The sequence below is a fragment of the Somniosus microcephalus genome, unplaced genomic scaffold (genome assembly GCF_052327205.1).
Source record: "Somniosus microcephalus isolate GS21.2 unplaced genomic scaffold, FLI_Smic_1.0 scaffold59, whole genome shotgun sequence".
NCBI lineage: Eukaryota > Metazoa > Chordata > Chondrichthyes > Squaliformes > Somniosidae > Somniosus > Somniosus microcephalus.
This window is the reverse complement of record NW_028225246.1, coordinates 388,090-412,398: the sequence shown is the minus strand read 5'-3', so window position 1 is coordinate 412,398 and position 24,309 is coordinate 388,090. Positions and strand designations below refer to the sequence as shown.

Here is a 24,309-nt window from a genome sequence, read left to right as displayed (position 1 = left end):
AAGAGAACAATAGGAAAAATTTGCCCTCCTAATCACAACTTCCCCAGACTAATGGTATGAAAAACACATCTGACTCTCATCCTGAAGTCAGAGTCCAGATCCCCTCCCCACCCTTTTCTTTTGCAGAATGGATCTTCTCTTAACCATGTCTTAATGTAACTTTCGCTGTCTGGATAGCAACTGAAGGAAAAGGTGACCCAAAACCGGCATGCCTGCCTGGTTTACTGCTGGTGGTGAAGCGACGAAATTTATAAATGTCGCAATATCTGGCAGCGGTGGGATTCGAACCCACGCCCCCGAAGAGACTGGAGCCTTAATCCAGCGCCTTAGACCGCTCGGCCACGCTACCACGTAAGTGCGCTAAGGAATCTGAAACTAGTGACTGGTGATTGAAATGTGGCCTGGTCTTGTAAATAGCAGGGGAAACAAAAGGAAATTAAATTCGTGGACGGCAAACTCACTTCTGATGCAACCCACTATATCAGAAGCAGCTACGTGTTCACAAGGCAACACTAATAAATAAAAGTTTGCTGCAACACACCCATTGTAAATTTCATTCAAAATTTATCCCTCTTGTGTGTTGCAAGCAGGAAGTTGGTGTAAGTAAAGTGTGATAAAATTAAGTGCGTTTGATTGGGGTAGCAATAGAGCATTTTATTGTTGGTGTATATAAGAATGCAACTAGCAGAAGAAGGCTTACGATCAATCGACCTCTGGGTTATGGGACCAGCACGCTTCCGCTGCTACACTCTGCTGTCGGCTAGCAAACAATCCCGGCTGGTGCTTAGGTTCCGATGCCCCACAGTGCTGTGTGTCAGCGAGACAAATTTCAGCATCCAGCCTGTGTTGAAAACTATAGCATGGCCCTGAAACCGCCCAGAGACCCGGACCCCGCAGCACCCGTGTTTGCAGGCTGACATGGCTGCACGATGTCACAAGGACACTCTGTATTACGACACCGACAATGGGACACACACAAAATGACGCACAGGAATCCGGAAAGGGTGTTTCTGGCCACACAAATGGAGGGACAGAGAAAGACAGTGAAGAAACCAAAGAGAGAGAGAGACAGACAGAGCGATTAACACGAGGCAGAGACAGAGACTGAGGGAAAACCGAGACTGCGAGAGAAACAGAGAGGGAGGTAGACAGCCAGGGAAACGGAGACTGAGATGAAGAGAGAGACTTGCATGAAGGTGCGTTCTGCTGTGCAAAGAAATTCCCTGTAGTGTAAAGATGTACCCTGTTATATAAAATTGTTCCCTCCTGTGTAAAGATGATCGCTGCTGATTATAGATTTTCCCTGTTGTTTAGAGATTTTGTCTGCTTTGTAAAGATGTCCGCTATTGAGTAATGTGTTTCCTGTTGTGTAAAGGTTCTCCGTGTTGTGTAACGGGGTTCCGTTTTGTGTGAAGGTATTGCCTGTTGTGTAAAGGCCAAGAGCACCATCTGGTGCTGGCGACACGGCGCTGCAGGAATGCGTTGAGAGAAAGGGTAAGGCCAAGGCTGCTCCAAGTTTGCAGCATTTGCAGCTTATGTTGGTGCGAATAAAGTGTTTTGAAAGTTGTGTTGCAGGTTCTTGTGTTTTTTGCAAGAAGGAAGTTGCTGTAAGTAAAGCATAAATTGTGATAACAAAACCTGACGCACTGAGCCTGAAATTTATCATAATTTAAGAGAAGAGAACAATAGGAAAAATTTGCCCTCCTAATCACAACTTCCCCAGACTAATGGTATGAAAAACACATCTGACTCTCATCCTGAAGTCAGAGTCCAGATCCCCTCCCCACCCTTTTCGTTTGCAGAATGGATCTTCTCTTAACCATGTCTTAATGTAACTTTCGCTGTCTGGATAGGTTCGATTGACAAAAAGATACTGGTGTTAAATTAATTGGATTGCAGCACAGGAACAAATGGGAGGTGCTGTTCAACCGGCAAGATTGGAAGGGCGAACGGGGAAACGACGGAGAGATGACAGCAATGGGGGGCGCGGTCGATAGATTGCAAGAAATGGAAGAAAGAGTAAACGTGGTGTACATCTGAATAAGTGAGAGGCAGCAGGTGTGGGGACGAGTGAGTGAACGGTCTGAATTCAGTTGGTTTGGTGACGGTGTTTGTAGTGTTCGGTGCGGGGTTCAGGCCAATTTATGGAGCACAGGAAATTCTGCGATTCGGATCAGCCTGTCAATAGCAAGTGAAGGAAAAGGTGACCCAAAACCGGCATGCCTGCCTGGTTTACTGCTGGTGGTGAAGCGACGAAATTTATAAATGTCGCAATATCTGGCAGCGGTGGGATTCGAACCCACGCCCCCGAAGAGACTGGAGCCTTAATCCAGCGCCTTAGACCGCTCGGCCACGCTACCACGTCAGTGCGCTAAGGAATCTGAAACTAGTGACTGGTGATTGAAATGTGGCCTGGTCTTGTAAATAGCAGGGGAAACAAAAGGAAATTAAATTCGTGGACGGCAAACTCACTTCTGATGCAACCCACTATATCAGAAGCAGCTACGTGTTCACAAGGCAACGCTAATAAATAAAAGTTTGCTGCAACACACCCATTGTAAATTTCATTCAAAATTTATCCCTGTTGTGTGTTGCAAGCAGGAAGTTGGTGTAAGTAAAGTGTGATAAAATTAAGTGCGTTTGATTGGGGTAGCAATAGAGCATTTTATTGTTGGTGTATATAAGAATGCAACTAGCAGAAGAAGGCTTACGATCAATCGACCTCTGGGTTATGGGACCAGCACGCTTCCGCTGCTACACTCTGCTGTCGGTTAGCAAACAATCCCGGCTGGTGCTTAGGTTCCGATGCCCCACAGTGCTGTGTGTTAGCGAGACAAATTTCAGCATCCAGCCTGTGTTGAAAACTATAGCATGGCCCTGAAACCGCCCAGAGACCCGGACCCCGCAGCACCCGTGTTTGCAGGCTGACATGGCTGCACGATGTCACAAGGACACTCTGTATTACGACACCGACAATGGGACACACACAAAATGACACACAGGAGTCCGGAAACGGTGTTTCTGGCCACACAAATGGAGGGACAGAGTAAGACACTGAAGAAACCAAAGAGAGAGAGAGACAGACAGAGCGATTAACACGAGGCAGAGACAGAGACTGAGGGAAAACCGAGACTGCGAGAGAAACAGAGAGGGAGGTAGACAGCCCGGGAAACGGAGACTGAGATGAAGCGAGAGACTTGCATGAAGGTGCGTCCTGCTGTGCAAAGAAATTCCCTGTAGTGTAAAGATGTTCCCTGTTATATAAAATTGTTCCCTCCTGTGTAAAGATGATCGCTGCTGATTATAGATTTTCCCTGTTGTTTAGAGATTTTGTCTGTTTTGTAAAGATGTCCGCTATTGAGTAATGTGTTTCCTGTTGTGTAAAGCTTCTCCGTGTTGTGTAACGGGGTTCCGTTTTGTGTGAAGGTATTGCCTGTTGTGTAAAGGCCAAGAGCACCATCTGGTGCTGGCGACACGGCGCTGCAGGAATGCGTTGAGAGAAAGGGTAAGGCCAAGGCTGCTCCAAGTTTGCAGCATTTGCAGCTTATGTTGGTGCGAATAAAGTGTTTTGAAAGTTGTGTTGCAGGTTCTTGTGTTTTTTGCAAGAAGGAAGTTGCTGTAAGTAAAGCATAAATTGTGATAACAAAACCTGACGCACTGAGCCTGAAATTTATCATAATTTAAGAGAAGAGAACAATAGGAAAAATTTGCCCTCCTAATCACAACTTCCCCAGACTAATGGTATGAAAAACACATCTGACTCTCATCCTGAAGTCAGAGTGCAGATCCCCTCCCCACCCTTTCCTTTTGCAGAATGGATCTTCTCTTAACCATGTCTTAATGTAACTTTCGCTGTCTGGATAGGTTCGGTTGACAAAAAGATACTGGTGTTAAATTAATTGGATTGCAGCACAGGAACAAATGGGAGGTGCTGTTGAACCGGCAAGATTGGAAGGGCGAACGGGGAAACGACGGAGAGATGACAGCAATGGGCGGCGCGGTCGATAGATTGCAAGAAATGGAAGAAAGAGTAAACGTGGTGTACATCTGAATAAGTGAGAGGCAGCAGGTGTGGGGACGAGTGAGTGAACGGTCTGAATTCAGTTGGTTGGGTGACGGTGTTTGTCGTGTTCGGTGCGGGGTTCGGGACAATTATGGAGCAGAGGAAATTCTGCGATTCGGATCAGCCTGTCAATAGCAACTGAAGGAAAAGGTGACCCAAAACCGGCATGCCTGCCTGGTTTACTGCTGGTGGTGAAGCGACGAAATTTATAAATGTCGCAATATCTGGCAGCGGTGGGATTCGAACCCACGCCCCCGAAGAGACTGGAGCCTTAATCCAGCGCCTTAGACCGCTCGGCCACGCTACCACGTCAGTGCGCTAAGGAATCTGAAACTAGTGACTGGTGATTGAAATGTGGCCTGGTCTTGTAAATAGCAGGGGAAACAAAAGGAAATTAAATTCGTGGACGGCAAACTCACTTCTGATGCAACCCACTATATCAGAAGCAGCTACGTGTTCACAAGGCAACACTAATAAATAAAAGTTTGCTGCAACACACCCATTGTAAATTTCATTCAAAATTTATCCCTGTTGTGTGCTGCAAGCAGGAAGTTGGTGTAAGTAAAGTGTGATAAAATTAAGTGCGTTTGATTGGGGTAGCAATAGAGCATTTTATTGTTGGTGTATATAAGAATGCAACTAGCAGAAGAAGGCTTACGATCAATCGACCTCTGGGTTATGGGACCAGCACGCTTCCGCTGCTACACTCTGCTGTCGGTTAGCAAACAATCCCGGCTGGTGCTTAGGTTCCGATGCCCCACAGTGCTGTGTGTTAGCGAGACAAATTTCAGCATCCAGCCTGTGTTGAAAACTATAGCACGGCCCTGAAACCGCCCAGAGACCCGGACCCCGCAGCACCCGTGTTTGCAGGCTGACATGGCTGCACGATGTCACAAGGACACTCTGTATTACGACACCGATAATGGGACACACACAAAATGACACACAGGAATCCGGAAAGGGTGTTTCTGGCCACACAAATGGAGGGACAGAGAAAGACACTGAAGAAACCAAAGAGAGAGAGAGACAGACAGAGCGATTAACACGAGGCAGAGACAGAGACTGAGGGAAAACCGAGACTGCGAGAGAAACAGAGAGGGAGGTAGACAGCCCGGGAAACGGAGACTGAGATGAAGAGAGAGACTTGCATGAAGGTGCGTCCTGCTGTGCAAAGAAATTCCCTGTAGTGTAAAGATGTTCCCTGTTATATAAAATTGTTCCCTCCTGTGTAAAGATGATCGCTGCTGATTATAGATTTTCCCTGTTGTTTAGAGATTTTGTCTGTTTTGTAAAGATGTCCGCTATTGAGTAATGTGTTTCCTGTTGTGTAAAGCTTCTCCGTGTTGTGTAACGGGCTTCCGTTTTGTGTGAAGGTATTGCCTGTTGTGTAAAGGCCAAGAGCACCATCTGGTGCTGGCGACACGGCGCTGCAGGAATGCGTTGAGAGAAAGGGTAAGGCCAAGGCTGCTCCAAGTTTGCAGCATTTGCAGCTTATGTTGGTGCGAATAAAGTGTTTTGAAAGTTGTGTTGCAGGTTCTTGTGTTTTTTGCAAGAAGGAAGTTGCTGTAAGTAAAGCATAAATTGTGATAACAAAACCTGACGCACTGAGCCTGAAATTTATCATAATTTAAGAGAAGAGAACAATAGGAAAAATTTGCCCTCCTAATCACAACTTCCCCAGACTAATGGTATGAAAAACACATCTGACTCTCATCCTGAAGTCAGAGTCCAGATCCCCTCCCCACCCTTTTCTTTTGCAGAATGGATCTTCTCTTAACCATGTCTTCATGTAACTTTCGCTGTCTGGATAGGTTCGATTGACAAAAAGATACTGGTGTTAAATTAATTGGATTGCAGCACAGGAACAAATGGGAGGTGCTGTTCAACCGGCAAGATTGGAAGGGCGAACGGGGAAACGACGGAGAGATGGTGGGTGCGAGAGTGACAGCAATGGGGGGCGCGGTCGATAGATTGCAAGAAATGGAAGAAAGAGTAAACGTGGTGTACATCTGAATAAGTGAGAGGCAGCAGGTGTGGGGACGAGTGAGTGAACGGTCTGAATCCAGTTGGTTGGGTGACGGTGTTTGAAGTGTTCGGTGCGGGGTTCGGGCCAATTATGGAGCAGAGGAAATTCTGCGATTCGGATCAGCCTGTCAATAGCAACTGAAGGAAAAGGTGACCCAAAACCGGCATGCCTGCCTGGTTTACTGCTGGTGGTGAAGCGACGAAATTTATAAATGTCGCAATATCTGGCAGCGGTGGGATTCGAACCCACGCCCCCGAAGAGACTGGAGCCTTAATCCAGCGCCTTAGACCGCTCGGCCACGCTACCACGTCAGTGCGCTAAGGAATCTGAAACTAGTGACTGGTGATTGAAATGTGGCCTGGTCTTGTAAATAGCAGGGGAAACAAAAGGAAATTAAATTCGTGGACGGCAAACTCACTTCTGATGCAACCCACTATATCAGAAGCAGCTACGTGTTCACAAGGCAACACTAATAAATAAAAGTTTGCTGCAACACACCCATTGTAAATTTCATTCAAAATTTATCCCTGTTGTGTGCTGCAAGCAGGAAGTTGGTGTAAGTAAAGTGTGATAAAATTAAGTGCGTTTGATTGGGGTAGCAATAGAGCATTTTATTGTTGGTGTATATAAGAATGCAACTAGCAGAAGAAGGCTTACGATCAATCGACCTCTGGGTTATGGGACCAGCACGCTTCCGCTGCTACACTCTGCTGTCGGTTAGCAAACAATCCCGGCTGGTGCTTAGGTTCCGATGCCCCACAGTGCTGTGTGTTAGCGAGACAAATTTCAGCATCCAGCCTGTGTTGAAAACTATAGCACGGCCCTGAAACCGCCCAGAGACCCGGACCCCGCAGCACCCGTGTTTGCAGGCTGACATGGCTGCACGATGTCACAAGGACACTCTGTATTACGACACCGATAATGGGACACACACAAAATGACACACAGGAATCCGGAAAGGGTGTTTCTGGCCACACAAATGGAGGGACAGAGAAAGACACTGAAGAAACCAAAGAGAGAGAGAGACAGACAGAGCGATTAACACGAGGCAGAGACAGAGACTGAGGGAAAACCGAGACTGCGAGAGAAACAGAGAGGGAGGTAGACAGCCCGGGAAACGGAGACTGAGATGAAGAGAGAGACTTGCATGAAGGTGCGTCCTGCTGTGCAAAGAAATTCCCTGTAGTGTAAAGATGTTCCCTGTTATATAAAATTGTTCCCTCCTGTGTAAAGATGATCGCTGCTGATTATAGATTTTCCCTGTTGTTTAGAGATTTTGTCTGTTTTGTAAAGATGTCCGCTATTGAGTAATGTGTTTCCTGTTGTGTAAAGCTTCTCCGTGTTGTGTAACGGGCTTCCGTTTTGTGTGAAGGTATTGCCTGTTGTGTAAAGGCCAAGAGCACCATCTGGTGCTGGCGACACGGCGCTGCAGGAATGCGTTGAGAGAAAGGGTAAGGCCAAGGCTGCTCCAAGTTTGCAGCATTTGCAGCTTATGTTGGTGCGAATAAAGTGTTTTGAAAGTTGTGTTGCAGGTTCTTGTGTTTTTTGCAAGAAGGAAGTTGCTGTAAGTAAAGCATAAATTGTGATAACAAAACCTGACGCACTGAGCCTGAAATTTATCATAATTTAAGAGAAGAGAACAATAGGAAAAATTTGCCCTCCTAATCACAACTTCCCCAGACTAATGGTATGAAAAACACATCTGACTCTCATCCTGAAGTCAGAGTCCAGATCCCCTCCCCACCCTTTTCTTTTGCAGAATGGATCTTCTCTTAACCATGTCTTCATGTAACTTTCGCTGTCTGGATAGGTTCGATTGACAAAAAGATACTGGTGTTAAATTAATTGGATTGCAGCACAGGAACAAATGGGAGGTGCTGTTCAACCGGCAAGATTGGAAGGGCGAACGGGGAAACGACGGAGAGATGGTGGGTGCGAGAGTGACAGCAATGGGGGGCGCGGTCGATAGATTGCAAGAAATGGAAGAAAGAGTAAACGTGGTGTACATCTGAATAAGTGAGAGGCAGCAGGTGTGGGGACGAGTGAGTGAACGGTCTGAATCCAGTTGGTTGGGTGACGGTGTTTGAAGTGTTCGGTGCGGGGTTCGGGCCAATTATGGAGCAGAGGAAATTCTGCGATTCGGATCAGCCTGTCAATAGCAACTGAAGGAAAAGGTGACCCAAAACCGGCATGCCTGCCTGGTTTACTGCTGGTGGTGAAGCGACGAAATTTATAAATGTCGCAATATCTGGCAGCGGTGGGATTCGAACCCACGCCCCCGAAGAGACTGGAGCCTTAATCCAGCGCCTTAGACCGCTCGGCCACGCTACCACGTCAGTGCGCTAAGGAATCTGAAACTAGTGACTGGTGATTGAAATGTGGCCTGGTCTTGTAAATAGCAGGGGAAACAAAAGGAAATTAAATTCGTGGACGGCAAACTCACTTCTGATGCAACCCACTATATCAGAAGCAGCTACGTGTTCACAAGGCAACACTAATAAATAAAAGTTTGCTGCAACACACCCATTGTAAATTTCATTCAAAATTTATCCCTCTTGTGTGTTGCAAGCAGGAAGTTGGTGTAAGTAAAGTGTGATAAAATTAAGTGCGTTTGATTGGGGTAGCAATAGAGCATTTTATTGTTGGTGTATATAAGAATGCAACTAGCAGAAGAAGGCTTACGATCAATCGACCTCTGGGTTATGGGACCAGCACGCTTCCGCTGCTACACTCTGCTGTCGGTTAGCAAACAATCCCGGCTGGTGCTTAGGTTCCGATGCCCCACAGCGCTGTGTGTCAGCGAGACAAATTTCAGCATCCAGCCTGTGTTGAAAACTATAGCATGGCCCTGAAACCGCTCAGAGACCCGGACCCCGCAGCACCCGTGTTTGCAGGCTGACATGGCTGCACGATGTCACAAGGACACTCTGTATTACGACACCGACAATGGGACACACACAAAATGACACACAGGAATCCGGAAAGGGTGTTTCTGGCCACACAAATGGAGGGACAGAGAAAGACACTGAAGAAACCAAAGAGAGAGAGAGACAGACAGAGCGATTAACACGAGGCAGTGACAGAGACTGAGGGAAAACCGAGACTGCGAGAGAAACAGAGAGGGAGGTAGACAGCCAGGGAAACGGAGACTGAGATGAAGCGAGAGACTTGCATGAAGGTACGTTCTGCTGTGCAAAGAAATTCCCTGTAGTGTAAAGATGTTCCCTGTTATATAAAATTGTTCCCTCCTGTGTAAAGATGATCGCTGCTGATTATAGATTTTCCCTGTTGTTTAGAGATTTTGTCTGCTTTGTAAAGATGTCCGCTATTGAGTAATGTGTTTGCTGTTGTGTAAAGGTTCTCCGTGTTGTGTAACGGGCTTCCGTTTTGTGTGAAGGTATTGCCTGTTGTGTAAAGGCCAAGAGCACCATCTGGTGCTGGCGACACGGCGCTGCAGGAATGCGTTGAGAGAAAGGGTAAGGCCAAGGCTGCTCCAAGTTTGCAGCATTTGCAGCTTATGTTGGTGCGAATAAAGTGTTTTGAAAGTTGTGTTGCAGGTTCTTGTGTTTTTTGCAAGAAGGAAGTTGCTGTAAGTAAAGCATAAATTGTGATAACAAAACCTGACGCACTGAGCCTGAAATTTATCATAATTTAAGAGAAGAGAACAATAGGAAAAATTTGCCCTCCTAATCACAACTTCCCCAGACTAATGGTATGAAAAACACATCTGACTCTCATCCTGAAGTCAGAGTCCAGATCCCCTCCCCACCCTTTTCTTTTGCAGAATGGATCTTCTCTTAACCATGTCTTCATGTAACTTTCGCTGTCTGGATAGGTTCGATTGACAAAAAGATACTGGTGTTAAATTAATTGGATTGCAGCACAGGAACAAATGGGAGGTGCTGTTCAACCGGCAAGATTGGAAGGGCGAACGGGGAAACGACGGAGAGATGGTGGGTGCGAGAGTGACAGCAATGGGGGGCGCGGTCGATAGATTGCAAGAAATGGAAGAAAGAGTAAACGTGGTGTACATCTGAATAAGTGAGAGGCAGCAGGTGTGGGGACGAGTGAGTGAACGGTCTGAATTCAGTTGGTTTGGTGACGGTGTTTGAAGTGTTCGGTGCGGGGTTCGGGCCAATTATGGAGCAGAGGAAATTCTGCGATTCGGATCAGCCTGTCAATAGCAACTGAAGGAAAAGGTGACCCAAAACCGGCATGCCTGCCTGGTTTACTGCTGGTGGTGAAGCGACGAAATTTATAAATGTCGCAATATCTGGCAGCGGTGGGATTCGAACCCACGCCCCCGAAGAGACTGGAGCCTTAATCCAGCGCCTTAGACCGCTCGGCCACGCTACCACGTCAGTGCGCTGAGGAATCTGAAACTAGTGACTGGTGATTGAAATGTGGCCTGGTCTTGTAAATAGCAGGGGAAACAAAAGGAAATTAAATTCGTGGACGGCAAACTCACTTCTGATGCAACCCACTATATCAGAAGCAGCTACGTGTTCACAAGGCAACACTAATAAATAAAAGTTTGCTGCAACACACCCATTGTAAATTTCATTCAAAATTTATCCCTCTTGTGTGTTGCAAGCAGGAAGTTGGTGTAAGTAAAGTGTGATAAAATTAAGTGCGTTTGATTGGGGTAGCAATAGAGCATTTTATTGTTGGTGTATATAAGAATGCAACTAGCAGAAGAAGGCTTACGATCAATCGACCTCTGGGTTATGGGACCAGCACGCTTCCGCTGCTACACTCTGCTGTCGGTTAGCAAACAATCCCGGCTGGTGCTTAGGTTCCGATGCCCCACAGTGCTGTGTGTTAGCGAGACAAATTTCAGCATCCAGCCTGTGTTGAAAACTATAGCACGGCCCTGAAACCGCCCAGAGACCCGGACCCCGCAGCACCCGTGTTTGCAGGCTGACATGGCTGCACGATGTCACAAGGACACTCTGTATTACGACACCGATAATGGGACACACACAAAATGACACACAGGAATCCGGAAAGGGTGTTTCTGGCCACACAAATGGAGGGACAGAGAAAGACACTGAAGAAACCAAAGAGAGAGAGAGACAGACAGAGCGATTAACACGAGGCAGAGACAGAGACTGAGGGAAAACCGAGACTGCGAGAGAAACAGAGAGGGAGGTAGACAGCCCGGGAAACGGAGACTGAGATGAAGAGAGAGACTTGCATGAAGGTGCGTCCTGCTGTGCAAAGAAATTCCCTGTAGTGTAAAGATGTTCCCTGTTATATAAAATTGTTCCCTCCTGTGTAAAGATGATCGCTGCTGATTATAGATTTTCCCTGTTGTTTAGAGATTTTGTCTGTTTTGTAAAGATGTCCGCTATTGAGTAATGTGTTTCCTGTTGTGTAAAGCTTCTCCGTGTTGTGTAACGGGCTTCCGTTTTGTGTGAAGGTATTGCCTGTTGTGTAAAGGCCAAGAGCACCATCTGGTGCTGGCGACACGGCGCTGCAGGAATGCGTTGAGAGAAAGGGTAAGGCCAAGGCTGCTCCAAGTTTGCAGCATTTGCAGCTTATGTTGGTGCGAATAAAGTGTTTTGAAAGTTGTGTTGCAGGTTCTTGTGTTTTTTGCAAGAAGGAAGTTGCTGTAAGTAAAGCATAAATTGTGATAACAAAACCTGACGCACTGAGCCTGAAATTTATCATAATTTAAGAGAAGAGAACAATAGGAAAAATTTGCCCTCCTAATCACAACTTCCCCAGACTAATGGTATGAAAAACACATCTGACTCTCATCCTGAAGTCAGAGTCCAGATCCCCTCCCCACCCTTTTCTTTTGCAGAATGGATCTTCTCTTAACCATGTCTTCATGTAACTTTCGCTGTCTGGATAGGTTCGATTGACAAAAAGATACTGGTGTTAAATTAATTGGATTGCAGCACAGGAACAAATGGGAGGTGCTGTTCAACCGGCAAGATTGGAAGGGCGAACGGGGAAACGACGGAGAGATGGTGGGTGCGAGAGTGACAGCAATGGGGGGCGCGGTCGATAGATTGCAAGAAATGGAAGAAAGAGTAAACGTGGTGTACATCTGAATAAGTGAGAGGCAGCAGGTGTGGGGACGAGTGAGTGAACGGTCTGAATCCAGTTGGTTGGGTGACGGTGTTTGAAGTGTTCGGTGCGGGGTTCGGGCCAATTATGGAGCAGAGGAAATTCTGCGATTCGGATCAGCCTGTCAATAGCAACTGAAGGAAAAGGTGACCCAAAACCGGCATGCCTGCCTGGTTTACTGCTGGTGGTGAAGCGACGAAATTTATAAATGTCGCAATATCTGGCAGCGGTGGGATTCGAACCCACGCCCCCGAAGAGACTGGAGCCTTAATCCAGCGCCTTAGACCGCTCGGCCACGCTACCACGTCAGTGCGCTAAGGAATCTGAAACTAGTGACTGGTGATTGAAATGTGGCCTGGTCTTGTAAATAGCAGGGGAAACAAAAGGAAATTAAATTCGTGGACGGCAAACTCACTTCTGATGCAACCCACTATATCAGAAGCAGCTACGTGTTCACAAGGCAACACTAATAAATAAAAGTTTGCTGCAACACACCCATTGTAAATTTCATTCAAAATTTATCCCTCTTGTGTGTTGCAAGCAGGAAGTTGGTGTAAGTAAAGTGTGATAAAATTAAGTGCGTTTGATTGGGGTAGCAATAGAGCATTTTATTGTTGGTGTATATAAGAATGCAACTAGCAGAAGAAGGCTTACGATCAATCGACCTCTGGGTTATGGGACCAGCACGCTTCCGCTGCTACACTCTGCTGTCGGTTAGCAAACAATCCCGGCTGGTGCTTAGGTTCCGATGCCCCACAGCGCTGTGTGTCAGCGAGACAAATTTCAGCATCCAGCCTGTGTTGAAAACTATAGCATGGCCCTGAAACCGCTCAGAGACCCGGACCCCGCAGCACCCGTGTTTGCAGGCTGACATGGCTGCACGATGTCACAAGGACACTCTGTATTACGACACCGACAATGGGACACACACAAAATGACACACAGGAATCCGGAAAGGGTGTTTCTGGCCACACAAATGGAGGGACAGAGAAAGACACTGAAGAAACCAAAGAGAGAGAGAGACAGACAGAGCGATTAACACGAGGCAGTGACAGAGACTGAGGGAAAACCGAGACTGCGAGAGAAACAGAGAGGGAGGTAGACAGCCAGGGAAACGGAGACTGAGATGAAGCGAGAGACTTGCATGAAGGTACGTTCTGCTGTGCAAAGAAATTCCCTGTAGTGTAAAGATGTTCCCTGTTATATAAAATTGTTCCCTCCTGTGTAAAGATGATCGCTGCTGATTATAGATTTTCCCTGTTGTTTAGAGATTTTGTCTGCTTTGTAAAGATGTCCGCTATTGAGTAATGTGTTTGCTGTTGTGTAAAGGTTCTCCGTGTTGTGTAACGGGCTTCCGTTTTGTGTGAAGGTATTGCCTGTTGTGTAAAGGCCAAGAGCACCATCTGGTGCTGGCGACACGGCGCTGCAGGAATGCGTTGAGAGAAAGGGTAAGGCCAAGGCTGCTCCAAGTTTGCAGCATTTGCAGCTTATGTTGGTGCGAATAAAGTGTTTTGAAAGTTGTGTTGCAGGTTCTTGTGTTTTTTGCAAGAAGGAAGTTGCTGTAAGTAAAGCATAAATTGTGATAACAAAACCTGACGCACTGAGCCTGAAATTTATCATAATTTAAGAGAAGAGAACAATAGGAAAAATTTGCCCTCCTAATCACAACTTCCCCAGACTAATGGTATGAAAAACACATCTGACTCTCATCCTGAAGTCAGAGTCCAGATCCCCTCCCCACCCTTTTCTTTTGCAGAATGGATCTTCTCTTAACCATGTCTTCATGTAACTTTCGCTGTCTGGATAGGTTCGATTGACAAAAAGATACTGGTGTTAAATTAATTGGATTGCAGCACAGGAACAAATGGGAGGTGCTGTTCAACCGGCAAGATTGGAAGGGCGAACGGGGAAACGACGGAGAGATGGTGGGTGCGAGAGTGACAGCAATGGGGGGCGCGGTCGATAGATTGCAAGAAATGGAAGAAAGAGTAAACGTGGTGTACATCTGAATAAGTGAGAGGCAGCAGGTGTGGGGACGAGTGAGTGAACGGTCTGAATTCAGTTGGTTTGGTGACGGTGTTTGAAGTGTTCGGTGCGGGGTTCGGGCCAATTATGGAGCAGAGGAAATTCTGCGATTCGGATCAGCCTGTCAATAGCAACTGAAGGAAAAGGTGACCCAAAACCGGCATGCCTGCCTGGTTTACTGCTGGTGGTGAAGCGACGAAATTTATAAATGTCGCAATATCTGGCAGCGGTGGGATTCGAACCCACGCCCCCGAAGAGACTGGAGCCTTAATCCAGCGCCTTAGACCGCTCGGCCACGCTACCACGTCAGTGCGCTGAGGAATCTGAAACTAGTGACTGGTGATTGAAATGTGGCCTGGTCTTGTAAATAGCAGGGGAAACAAAAGGAAATTAAATTCGTGGACGGCAAACTCACTTCTGATGCAACCCACTATATCAGAAGCAGCTACGTGTTCACAAGGCAACACTAATAAATAAAAGTTTGCTGCAACACACCCATTGTAAATTTCATTCAAAATTTATCCCTCTTGTGTGTTGCAAGCAGGAAGTTGGTGTAAGTAAAGTGTGATAAAATTAAGTGCGTTTGATTGGGGTAGCAATAGAGCATTTTATTGTTGGTGTATATAAGAATGCAACTAGCAGAAGAAGGCTTACGATCAATCGACCTCTGGGTTATGGGACCAGCACGCTTCCGCTGCTACACTCTGCTGTCGGTTAGCAAACAATCCCGGCTGGTGCTTAGGTTCCGATGCCCCACAGCGCTGTGTGTCAGCGAGACAAATTTCAGCATCCAGCCTGTGTTGAAAACTATAGCATGGCCCTGAAACCGCTCAGAGACCCGGACCCCGCAGCACCCGTGTTTGCAGGCTGACATGGCTGCACGATGTCACAAGGACACTCTGTATTACGACACCGACAATGGGACACACACAAAATGACACACAGGAATCCGGAAAGGGTGTTTCTGGCCACACAAATGGAGGGACAGAGAAAGACACTGAAGAAACCAAAGAGAGAGAGAGACAGACAGAGCGATTAACACGAGGCAGTGACAGAGACTGAGGGAAAACCGAGACTGCGAGAGAAACAGAGAGGGAGGTAGACAGCCAGGGAAACGGAGACTGAGATGAAGCGAGAGACTTGCATGAAGGTACGTTCTGCTGTGCAAAGAAATTCCCTGTAGTGTAAAGATGTTCCCTGTTATATAAAATTGTTCCCTCCTGTGTAAAGATGATCGCTGCTGATTATAGATTTTCCCTGTTGTTTAGAGATTTTGTCTGCTTTGTAAAGATGTCCGCTATTGAGTAATGTGTTTGCTGTTGTGTAAAGGTTCTCCGTGTTGTGTAACGGGCTTCCGTTTTGTGTGAAGGTATTGCCTGTTGTGTAAAGGCCAAGAGCACCATCTGGTGCTGGCGACACGGCGCTGCAGGAATGCGTTGAGAGAAAGGGTAAGGCCAAGGCTGCTCCAAGTTTGCAGCATTTGCAGCTTATGTTGGTGCGAATAAAGTGTTTTGAAAGTTGTGTTGCAGGTTCTTGTGTTTTTTGCAAGAAGGAAGTTGCTGTAAGTAAAGCATAAATTGTGATAACAAAACCTGACGCACTGAGCCTGAAATTTATCATAATTTAAGAGAAGAGAACAATAGGAAAAATTTGCCCTCCTAATCACAACTTCCCCAGACTAATGGTATGAAAAACACATCTGACTCTCATCCTGAAGTCAGAGTCCAGATCCCCTCCCCACCCTTTTCTTTTGCAGAATGGATCTTCTCTTAACCATGTCTTAATGTAACTTTCGCTGTCTGGATAGCAACTGAAGGAAAAGGTGACCCAAAACCGGCATGCCTGCCTGGTTTACTGCTGGTGGTGAAGCGACGAAATTTATAAATGTCGCAATATCTGGCAGCGGTGGGATTCGAACCCACGCCCCCCGAAGAGACTGGAGCCTTAATCCAGCGCCTTAGACCGCTCGGCCACGCTACCACGTCAGTGCGCTAAGGAATCTGAAACTAGTGACTGGTGATTGAAATGTGGCCTGGTCTTGTAAATAGCAGGGGAAACAAAAGGAAATTAAATTCGTGGACGGCAAACTCACTTCTGATGCAACCCACTATATCAGAAGCAGCTACGTGTTCACAAGGCAACACTAATAAATAAAAGTTTGCTGCAACACACCCATTGTAAATTTCATTCAAAATTTATCCCTCTTGTGTGTTGCAAGCAGGAAGTTGGTGTAAGTAAAGTGTGATAAAATTAAGTGCGTTTGATTGGGGTAGCAATAGAGCATTTTATTGTTGGTGTATATAAGAATGCAACTAGCAGAAGAAGGCTTACGATCAATCGACCTCTGGGTTATGGGACCAGCACGCTTCCGCTGCTACACTCTGCTGTCGGTTAGCAAACAATCCCGGCTGGTGCTTAGGTTCCGATGCCCCACAGCGCTGTGTGTCAGCGAGACAAATTTCAGCATCCAGCCTGTGTTGAAAACTATAGCATGGCCCTGAAACCGCTCAGAGACCCGGACCCCGCAGCACCCGTGTTTGCAGGCTGACATGGCTGCACGATGTCACAAGGACACTCTGTATTACGACACCGACAATGGGACACACACAAAATGACACACAGGAATCCGGAAAGGGTGTTTCTGGCCACACAAATGGAGGGACAGAGAAAGACACTGAAGAAACCAAAGAGAGAGAGAGACAGACAGAGCGATTAACACGAGGCAGTGACAGAGACTGAGAGAAAACCGAGACTGCGAGAGAAACAGAGAGGGAGGTAGACAGCCAGGGAAACGGAGACTGAGATGAAGCGAGAGACTTGCATGAAGGTACGTTCTGCTGTGCAAAGAAATTCCCTGTAGTGTAAAGATGTTCCCTGTTATATAAAATTGTTCCCTCCTGTGTAAAGATGATCGCTGCTGATTATAGATTTTCCCTGTTGTTTAGAGATTTTGTCTGCTTTGTAAAGATGTCCGCTATTGAGTAATGTGTTTGCTGTTGTGTAAAGGTTCTCCGTGTTGTGTAACGGGCTTCCGTTTTGTGTGAAGGTATTGCCTGTTGTGTAAAGGCCAAGAGCACCATCTGGTGCTGGCGACACGGCGCTGCAGGAATGCGTTGAGAGAAAGGGTAAGGCCAAGGCTGCTCCAAGTTTGCAGCATTTGCAGCTTATGTTGGTGCGAATAAAGTGTTTTGAAAGTTGTGTTGCAGGTTCTTGTGTTTTTTGCAAGAAGGAAGTTGCTGTAAGTAAAGCATAAATTGTGATAACAAAACCTGACGCACTGAGCCTGAAATTTATCATAATTTAAGAGAAGAGAACAATAGGAAAAATTTGCCCTCCTAATCACAACTTCCCCAGACTAATGGTATGAAAAACACATCTGACTCTCATCCTGAAGTCAGAGTCCAGATCCCCTCCCCACCCTTTTCTTTTGCAGAATGGATCTTCTCTTAACCATGTCTTCATGTAACTTTCGCTGTCTGGATAGGTTCGATTGACAAAAAGATACTGGTGTTAAATTAATTGGATTGCAGCACAGGAACAAATGGGAGGTGCTGTTCAACCGGCAAGATTGGAAGGGCGAACGGGGAAACGACGGAGAGATGGTGGGTGCGAGAGTGACAGCAATGGGGGGCGCGGTCGATAGATTGCAAGAAATGGAAGAAAGAGTAAACGTGGTGTACATCTGAATAAGTGAGAGGCAGCAGGTGTGGGGACGAGTGAGTGAACGGTCTGAATCCAGTTGGTTTGGTGAAGGTGTTTGAAGTGTTCGGTGCGGGGTTCGGGCCAATTATGGAGCAGAGGAAATTCTGCGATTCGGATCAGCCTGTCAATAGCAACTGAAGGAAAAGGTGACCCAAAACCGGCATGCCTGCCTGGTTTACTGCTGGTGGTGAAGCGACGAAATTTATAAATGTCGCAATATCTGGCAGCGGTGGGATTCGAACCCACGCCCCCGAAGAGACTGGAGCCTTAATCCAGCGCCTTAGACCGCTCGGCCACGCTACCACGTCAGTGCGCTAAGGAATCTGAAACTAGTGACTGGTGATTGAAATGTGGCCTGGTCTTGTAAATAGCAGGGGAAACAAAAGGAAATTAAATTCGTGGACGGCAAACTCACTTCTGATGCAACCCACTATATCAGAAGCAGCTACGTGTTCACAAGGCAACACTAATAAATAAAAGTTTGCTGCAACACACCCATTGTAAATTTCATTCAAAATTTATCCCTCTTGTGTGTTGCAAGCAGGAAGTTGGTGTAAGTAAAGTGTGATAAAATTAAGTGCGTTTGATTGGGGTAGCAATAGAGCATTTTATTGTTGGTGTATATAAGAATGCAACTAGCAGAAGAAGGCTTACGATCAATCGACCTCTGGGTTATGGGACCAGCACGCTTCCGCTGCTACACTCTGCTGTCGGTTAGCAAACAATCCCGGCTGGTGCTTAGGTTCCGATGCCCCACAGCGCTGTGTGTCAGCGAGACAAATTTCAGCATCCAGCCTGTGTTGAAAACTATAGCATGGCCCTGAAACCGCTCAGAGACCCGGACCCCGCAGCACCCGTGTTTGCAGGCTGACATGGCTGCACGATGTCACAAGGACACTCTGTATTACGACACCGACAATGGGACACACACAAAATGACACACAGGAATCCGGAAAGGGTGTTTCTGGCCACACAAATGGAGGGACAGAGAAAGACACTGAAGAAACCAAAGAGAGAGAGAGACAGACAGAGCGATTAACACGAGGCAGTGACAGAGACTGAGGGAAAACCGAGACTGCGAGAGAAACAGAGAGGGAGGTAGACAGCCAGGGAAACGGAGACTGAGATGAAGCGAGAGACTTGCATGAAGGTACGTTCTGCTGTGCAAAGAAATTCCCTGTAGTGTAAAGATGTTCCCTGTTATATAAAATTGTTCCCTCCTGTGTAAAGATGATCGCTGCTGATTATAGATTTTCCCTGTTGTTTAGAGATTTTGTCTGCTTTGTAAAGATGTCCGCTATTGAGTAATGTGTTTGCTGTTGTGTAAAGGTTCTCCGTGTTGTGTAACGGGCTTCCGTTTTGTGTGAAGGTATTGCCTGTTGTGTAAAGGCCAAGAGCACCATCTGGTGCTGGCGACACGGCGCTGCAGGAATGCGTTGAGAGAAAGGGTAAGGCCAAGGCTGCTCCAAGTTTGCAGCATTTGCAGCTTATGTTGGTGCGAATAAAGTGTTTTGAAAGTTGTGTTGCAGGTTCTTGTGTTTTTTGCAAGAAGGAAGTTGCTGTAAGTAAAGCATAAATTGTGATAACAAAACCTGACGCACTGAGCCTGAAATTTATCATAATTTAAGAGAAGAGAACAATAGGAAAAATTTGCCCTCCTAATCACAACTTCCCCAGACTAATGGTATGAAAAACACATCTGACTCTCATCCTGAAGTCAGAGTCCAGATCCCCTCCCCACCCTTTTCTTTTGCAGAATGGATCTTCTCTTAACCATGTCTTCATGTAACTTTCGCTGTCTGGATAGGTTCGATTGACAAAAAGATACTGGTGTTAAATTAATTGGATTGCAGCACAGGAACAAATGGGAGGTGCTGTTCAACCGGCAAGATTGGAAGGGCGAACGGGGAAACGACGGAGAGATGGTGGGTGCGAGAGTGACAGCAATGGGGGGCGCGGTCGATAGATTGCAAGAAATGGAAGAAAGAGTAAACGTGGTGTACATCTGAATAAGTGAGAGGCAGCAGGTGTGGGGACGAGTGAGTGAACGGTCTGAATCCAGTTGGTTGGGTGACGGTGTTTGAAGTGTTCGGTGCGGGGTTCGGGCCAATTATGGAGCAGAGGAAATTCTGCGATTCGGATCAGCCTGTCAATAGCAACTGAAGGAAAAGGTGACCCAAAACCGGCATGCCTGCCTGGTTTACTGCTGGTGGTGAAGCGACGAAATTTATAAATGTCGCAATATCTGGCAGCGGTGGGATTCGAACCCACGCCCCCGAAGAGACTGGAGCCTTAATCCAGCGCCTTAGACCGCTCGGCCACGCTACCACGTCAGTGCGCTAAGGAATCTGAAACTAGTGACTGGTGATTGAAATGTGGCCTGCTCTTGTAAATAGCAGGGGAAACAAAAGGAAATTAAATTCGTGGACGGCAAACTCACTTCTGATGCAACCCACTATATCAGAAGCAGCTACGTGTTCACAAGGCAACACTAATAAATAAAAGTTTGCTGCAACACACCCATTGTAAATTTCATTCAAAATTTATCCCTCTTGTGTGTTGCAAGCAGGAAGTTGGTGTAAGTAAAGTGTGATAAAATTAAGTGCGTTTGATTGGGGTAGCAATAGAGCATTTTATTGTTGGTGTATATAAGAATGCAACTAGCAGAAGAAGGCTTACGATCAATCGACCTCTGGGTTATGGGACCAGCACGCTTCCGCTGCTACACTCTGCTGTCGGTTAGCAAACAATCCCGGCTGGTGCTTAGGTTCCGATGCCCCACAGCGCTGTGTGTCAGCGAGACAAATTTCAGCATCCAGCCTGTGTTGAAAACTATAGCATGGCCCTGAAACCGCTCAGAGACCCGGACCCCGCAGCACCCGTGTTTGCAGGCTGACATGGCTGCACGATGTCACAAGGACACTCTGTATTACGACACCGACAATGGGACACACACAAAATGACACACAGGAATCCGGAAAGGGTGTTTCTGGCCACACAAATGGAGGGACAGAGAAAGACACTGAAGAAACCAAAGAGAGAGAGAGACAGACAGAGCGATTAACACGAGGCAGTGACAGAGACTGAGGGAAAACCGAGACTGCGAGAGAAACAGAGAGGGAGGTAGACAGCCAGGGAAACGGAGACTGAGATGAAGCGAGAGACTTGCATGAAGGTACGTTCTGCTGTGCAAAGAAATTCCCTGTAGTGTAAAGATGTTCCCTGTTATATAAAATTGTTCCCTCCTGTGTAAAGATGATCGCTGCTGATTATAGATTTTCCCTGTTGTTTAGAGATTTTGTCTGCTTTGTAAAGATGTCCGCTATTGAGTAATGTGTTTGCTGTTGTGTAAAGGTTCTCCGTGTTGTGTAACGGGCTTCCGTTTTGTGTGAAGGTATTGCCTGTTGTGTAAAGGCCAAGAGCACCATCTGGTGCTGGCGACACGGCGCTGCAGGAATGCGTTGAGAGAAAGGGTAAGGCCAAGGCTGCTCCAAGTTTGCAGCATTTGCAGCTTATGTTGGTGCGAATAAAGTGTTTTGAAAGTTGTGTTGCAGGTTCTTGTGTTTTTTGCAAGAAGGAAGTTGCTGTAAGTAAAGCATAAATTGTGATAACAAAACCTGACGCACTGAGCCTGAAATTTATCATAATTTAAGAGAAGAGAACAATAGGAAAAATTTGCCCTCCTAATCACAACTTCCCCAGACTAATGGTATGAAAAACACATCTGACTCTCATCCTGAAGTCAGAGTCCAGATCCCCTCCCCACCCTTTTCTTTTGCAGAATGGATCTTCTCTTAACCATGTCTTAATGTAACTTTCGCTGTCTGGATAGCAACTGAAGGAAAAGGTGACCCAAAACCGGCATGCCTGCCTGGTTTACTGCTGGTGGTGAAGCGACGAAATTTATAAATGTCGCAATATCTGGCAGCGGTGGGATTCGAACCCACGCCCCCCGAAGAGACTGGAGCCTTAATCCAGCGCCTTAGACCGCTCGGCCACGCTACCACGTCAGTGCGCTAAGGAATCTGAAACTAGTGACTGGTGATTGAAATGTGGCCTGGTCTTGTAAATAGCAGGGGAAACAAAAGGAAATTAAATTCGTGGACGGCAAACTCACTTCTGATGCAACCCACTATATCAGAAGCAGCTACGTGTTCACAAGGCAACACTAATAAATAAAAGTTTGCTGCAACACACCCATTGTAAATTTCATTCAAAATTTATCCCTCTTGTGTGTTGCAAGCAGGAAGTTGGTGTAAGTAAAGTGTGATAAAATTAAGTGCGTTTGATTGGGGTAGCAATAGAGCATTTTATTGTTGGTGTATATAAGAATGCAACTAGCAGAAGAAGGCTTACGATCAATCGACCTCTGGGTTATGGGACCAGCACGCTTCCGCTGCTACACTCTGCTGTCGGTTAGCAAACAATCCCGGCTGGTGCTTAGGTTCCGATGCCCCACAGCGCTGTGTGTCAGCGAGACAAATTTCAGCATCCAGCCTGTGTTGAAAACTATAGCATGGCCCTGAAACCGCTCAGAGACCCGGACCCCGCAGCACCCGTGTTTGCAGGCTGACATGGCTGCACGATGTCACAAGGACACTCTGTATTACGACACCGACAATGGGACACACACAAAATGACACACAGGAATCCGGAAAGGGTGTTTCTGGCCACACAAATGGAGGGACAGAGAAAGACACTGAAGAAACCAAAGAGAGAGAGAGACAGACAGAGCGATTAACACGAGGCAGTGACAGAGACTGAGGGAAAACCGAGGCTGCGAGAGAAACAGAGAGGGAGGTAGACAGCCAGGGAAACGGAGACTGAGATGAAGCGAGAGACTTGCATGAAGGTACGTTCTGCTGTGCAAAGAAATTCCCTGTAGTGTAAAGATGTTCCCTGTTATATAAAATTGTTCCCTCCTGTGTAAAGATGATCGCTGCTGATTATAGATTTTCCCTGTTGTTTAGAGATTTTGTCTGCTTTGTAAAGATGTCCGCTATTGAGTAATGTGTTTGCTGTTGTGTAAAGGTTCTCCGTGTTGTGTAACGGGCTTCCGTTTTGTGTGAAGGTATTGCCTGTTGTGTAAAGGCCAAGAGCACCATCTGGTGCTGGCGACACGGCGCTGCAGGAATGCGTTGAGAGAAAGGGTAAGGCCAAGGCTGCTCCAAGTTTGCAGCATTTGCAGCTTATGTTGGTGCGAATAAAGTGTTTTGAAAGTTGTGTTGCAGGTTCTTGTGTTTTTTGCAAGAAGGAAGTTGCTGTAAGTAAAGCATAAATTGTGATAACAAAACCTGACGCACTGAGCCTGAAATTTATCATAATTTAAGAGAAGAGAACAATAGGAAAAATTTGCCCTCCTAATCACAACTTCCCCAGACTAATGGTATGAAAAACACATCTGACTCTCATCCTGAAGTCAGAGTCCAGATCCCCTCCCCACCCTTTTCTTTTGCAGAATGGATCTTCTCTTAACCATGTCTTCATGTAACTTTCGCTGTCTGGATAGGTTCGATTGACAAAAAGATACTGGTGTTAAATTAATTGGATTGCAGCACAGGAACAAATGGGAGGTGCTGTTCAACCGGCAAGATTGGAAGGGCGAACGGGGAAACGACGGAGAGATGGTGGGTGCGAGAGTGACAGCAATGGGGGGCGCGGTCGATAGATTGCAAGAAATGGAAGAAAGAGTAAACGTGGTGTACATCTGAATAAGTGAGAGGCAGCAGGTGTGGGGACGAGTGAGTGAACGGTCTGAATCCAGTTGGTTGGGTGACGGTGTTTGAAGTGTTCGGTGCGGGGTTCGGGCCAATTATGGAGCAGAGGAAATTCTGCGATTCGGATCAGCCTGTCAATAGCAACTGAAGGAAAAGGTGACCCAAAACCGGCATGCCTGCCTGGTTTACTGCTGGTGGTGAAGCGACGAAATTTATAAATGTCGCAATATCTGGCAGCGGTGGGATTCGAACCCACGCCCCCGAAGAGACTGGAGCCTTAATCCAGCGCCTTAGACCGCTCGGCCACGCTACCACGTCAGTGCGCTAAGGAATCTGAAACTAGTGACTGGTGATTGAAATGTGGCCTGCTCTTGTAAATAGCAGGGGAAACAAAAGGAAATTAAATTCGTGGACGGCAAACTCACTTCTGATGCAACCCACTATATCAGAAGCAGCTACGTGTTCACAAGGCAACACTAATAAATAAAAGTTTGCTGCAACACACCCATTGTAAATTTCATTCAAAATTTATCCCTCTTGTGTGTTGCAAGCAGGAAGTTGGTGTAAGTAAAGTGTGATAAAATTAAGTGCGTTTGATTGGGGTAGCAATAGAGCATTTTATTGTTGGTGTATATAAGAATGCAACTAGCAGAAGAAGGCTTACGATCAATCGACCTCTGGGTTATGGGACCAGCACG

The 24,309-nt window shown here is 46.6% G+C and overlaps 13 non-coding genes across 13 annotated transcripts; all 13 read right to left on the bottom strand.

The window, feature by feature from the left end:
- Positions 1–267: 267 nt before the first annotated feature.
- Positions 268–349, bottom strand: trnal-aag (transfer RNA leucine (anticodon AAG)). Its single transcript has one exon. It is a non-coding gene; the product is annotated as a tRNA-Leu (tRNA).
- Positions 350–2,278: 1,929 nt separating this feature from the next.
- On the bottom strand, positions 2,279–2,360 carry trnal-aag (transfer RNA leucine (anticodon AAG)). Its single transcript has one exon. It is a non-coding gene; the product is annotated as a tRNA-Leu (tRNA).
- A 1,928-nt stretch (positions 2,361–4,288) lies between these two features.
- On the bottom strand, positions 4,289–4,370 carry trnal-aag (transfer RNA leucine (anticodon AAG)). The gene has a single exon. It is a non-coding gene; the product is annotated as a tRNA-Leu (tRNA).
- A 1,943-nt stretch (positions 4,371–6,313) lies between these two features.
- Positions 6,314–6,395, bottom strand: trnal-aag (transfer RNA leucine (anticodon AAG)). The gene has a single exon. It is a non-coding gene; the product is annotated as a tRNA-Leu (tRNA).
- A 1,943-nt stretch (positions 6,396–8,338) lies between these two features.
- trnal-aag (transfer RNA leucine (anticodon AAG)) lies at positions 8,339–8,420 on the bottom strand. The gene has a single exon. It is a non-coding gene; the product is annotated as a tRNA-Leu (tRNA).
- Positions 8,421–10,363: 1,943 nt separating this feature from the next.
- Positions 10,364–10,445, bottom strand: trnal-aag (transfer RNA leucine (anticodon AAG)). Its single transcript has one exon. It is a non-coding gene; the product is annotated as a tRNA-Leu (tRNA).
- A 1,943-nt stretch (positions 10,446–12,388) lies between these two features.
- On the bottom strand, positions 12,389–12,470 carry trnal-aag (transfer RNA leucine (anticodon AAG)). Its single transcript has one exon. It is a non-coding gene; the product is annotated as a tRNA-Leu (tRNA).
- Positions 12,471–14,413: 1,943 nt separating this feature from the next.
- Positions 14,414–14,495, bottom strand: trnal-aag (transfer RNA leucine (anticodon AAG)). Its single transcript has one exon. It is a non-coding gene; the product is annotated as a tRNA-Leu (tRNA).
- Positions 14,496–16,089: 1,594 nt separating this feature from the next.
- On the bottom strand, positions 16,090–16,172 carry trnal-aag (transfer RNA leucine (anticodon AAG)). Its single transcript has one exon. It is a non-coding gene; the product is annotated as a tRNA-Leu (tRNA).
- A 1,943-nt stretch (positions 16,173–18,115) lies between these two features.
- trnal-aag (transfer RNA leucine (anticodon AAG)) lies at positions 18,116–18,197 on the bottom strand. The gene has a single exon. It is a non-coding gene; the product is annotated as a tRNA-Leu (tRNA).
- Positions 18,198–20,140: 1,943 nt separating this feature from the next.
- trnal-aag (transfer RNA leucine (anticodon AAG)) lies at positions 20,141–20,222 on the bottom strand. Its single transcript has one exon. It is a non-coding gene; the product is annotated as a tRNA-Leu (tRNA).
- Positions 20,223–21,816: 1,594 nt separating this feature from the next.
- On the bottom strand, positions 21,817–21,899 carry trnal-aag (transfer RNA leucine (anticodon AAG)). The gene has a single exon. It is a non-coding gene; the product is annotated as a tRNA-Leu (tRNA).
- Positions 21,900–23,842: 1,943 nt separating this feature from the next.
- trnal-aag (transfer RNA leucine (anticodon AAG)) lies at positions 23,843–23,924 on the bottom strand. The gene has a single exon. It is a non-coding gene; the product is annotated as a tRNA-Leu (tRNA).
- Between the last annotated feature and the right edge of the window lie 385 nt (positions 23,925–24,309).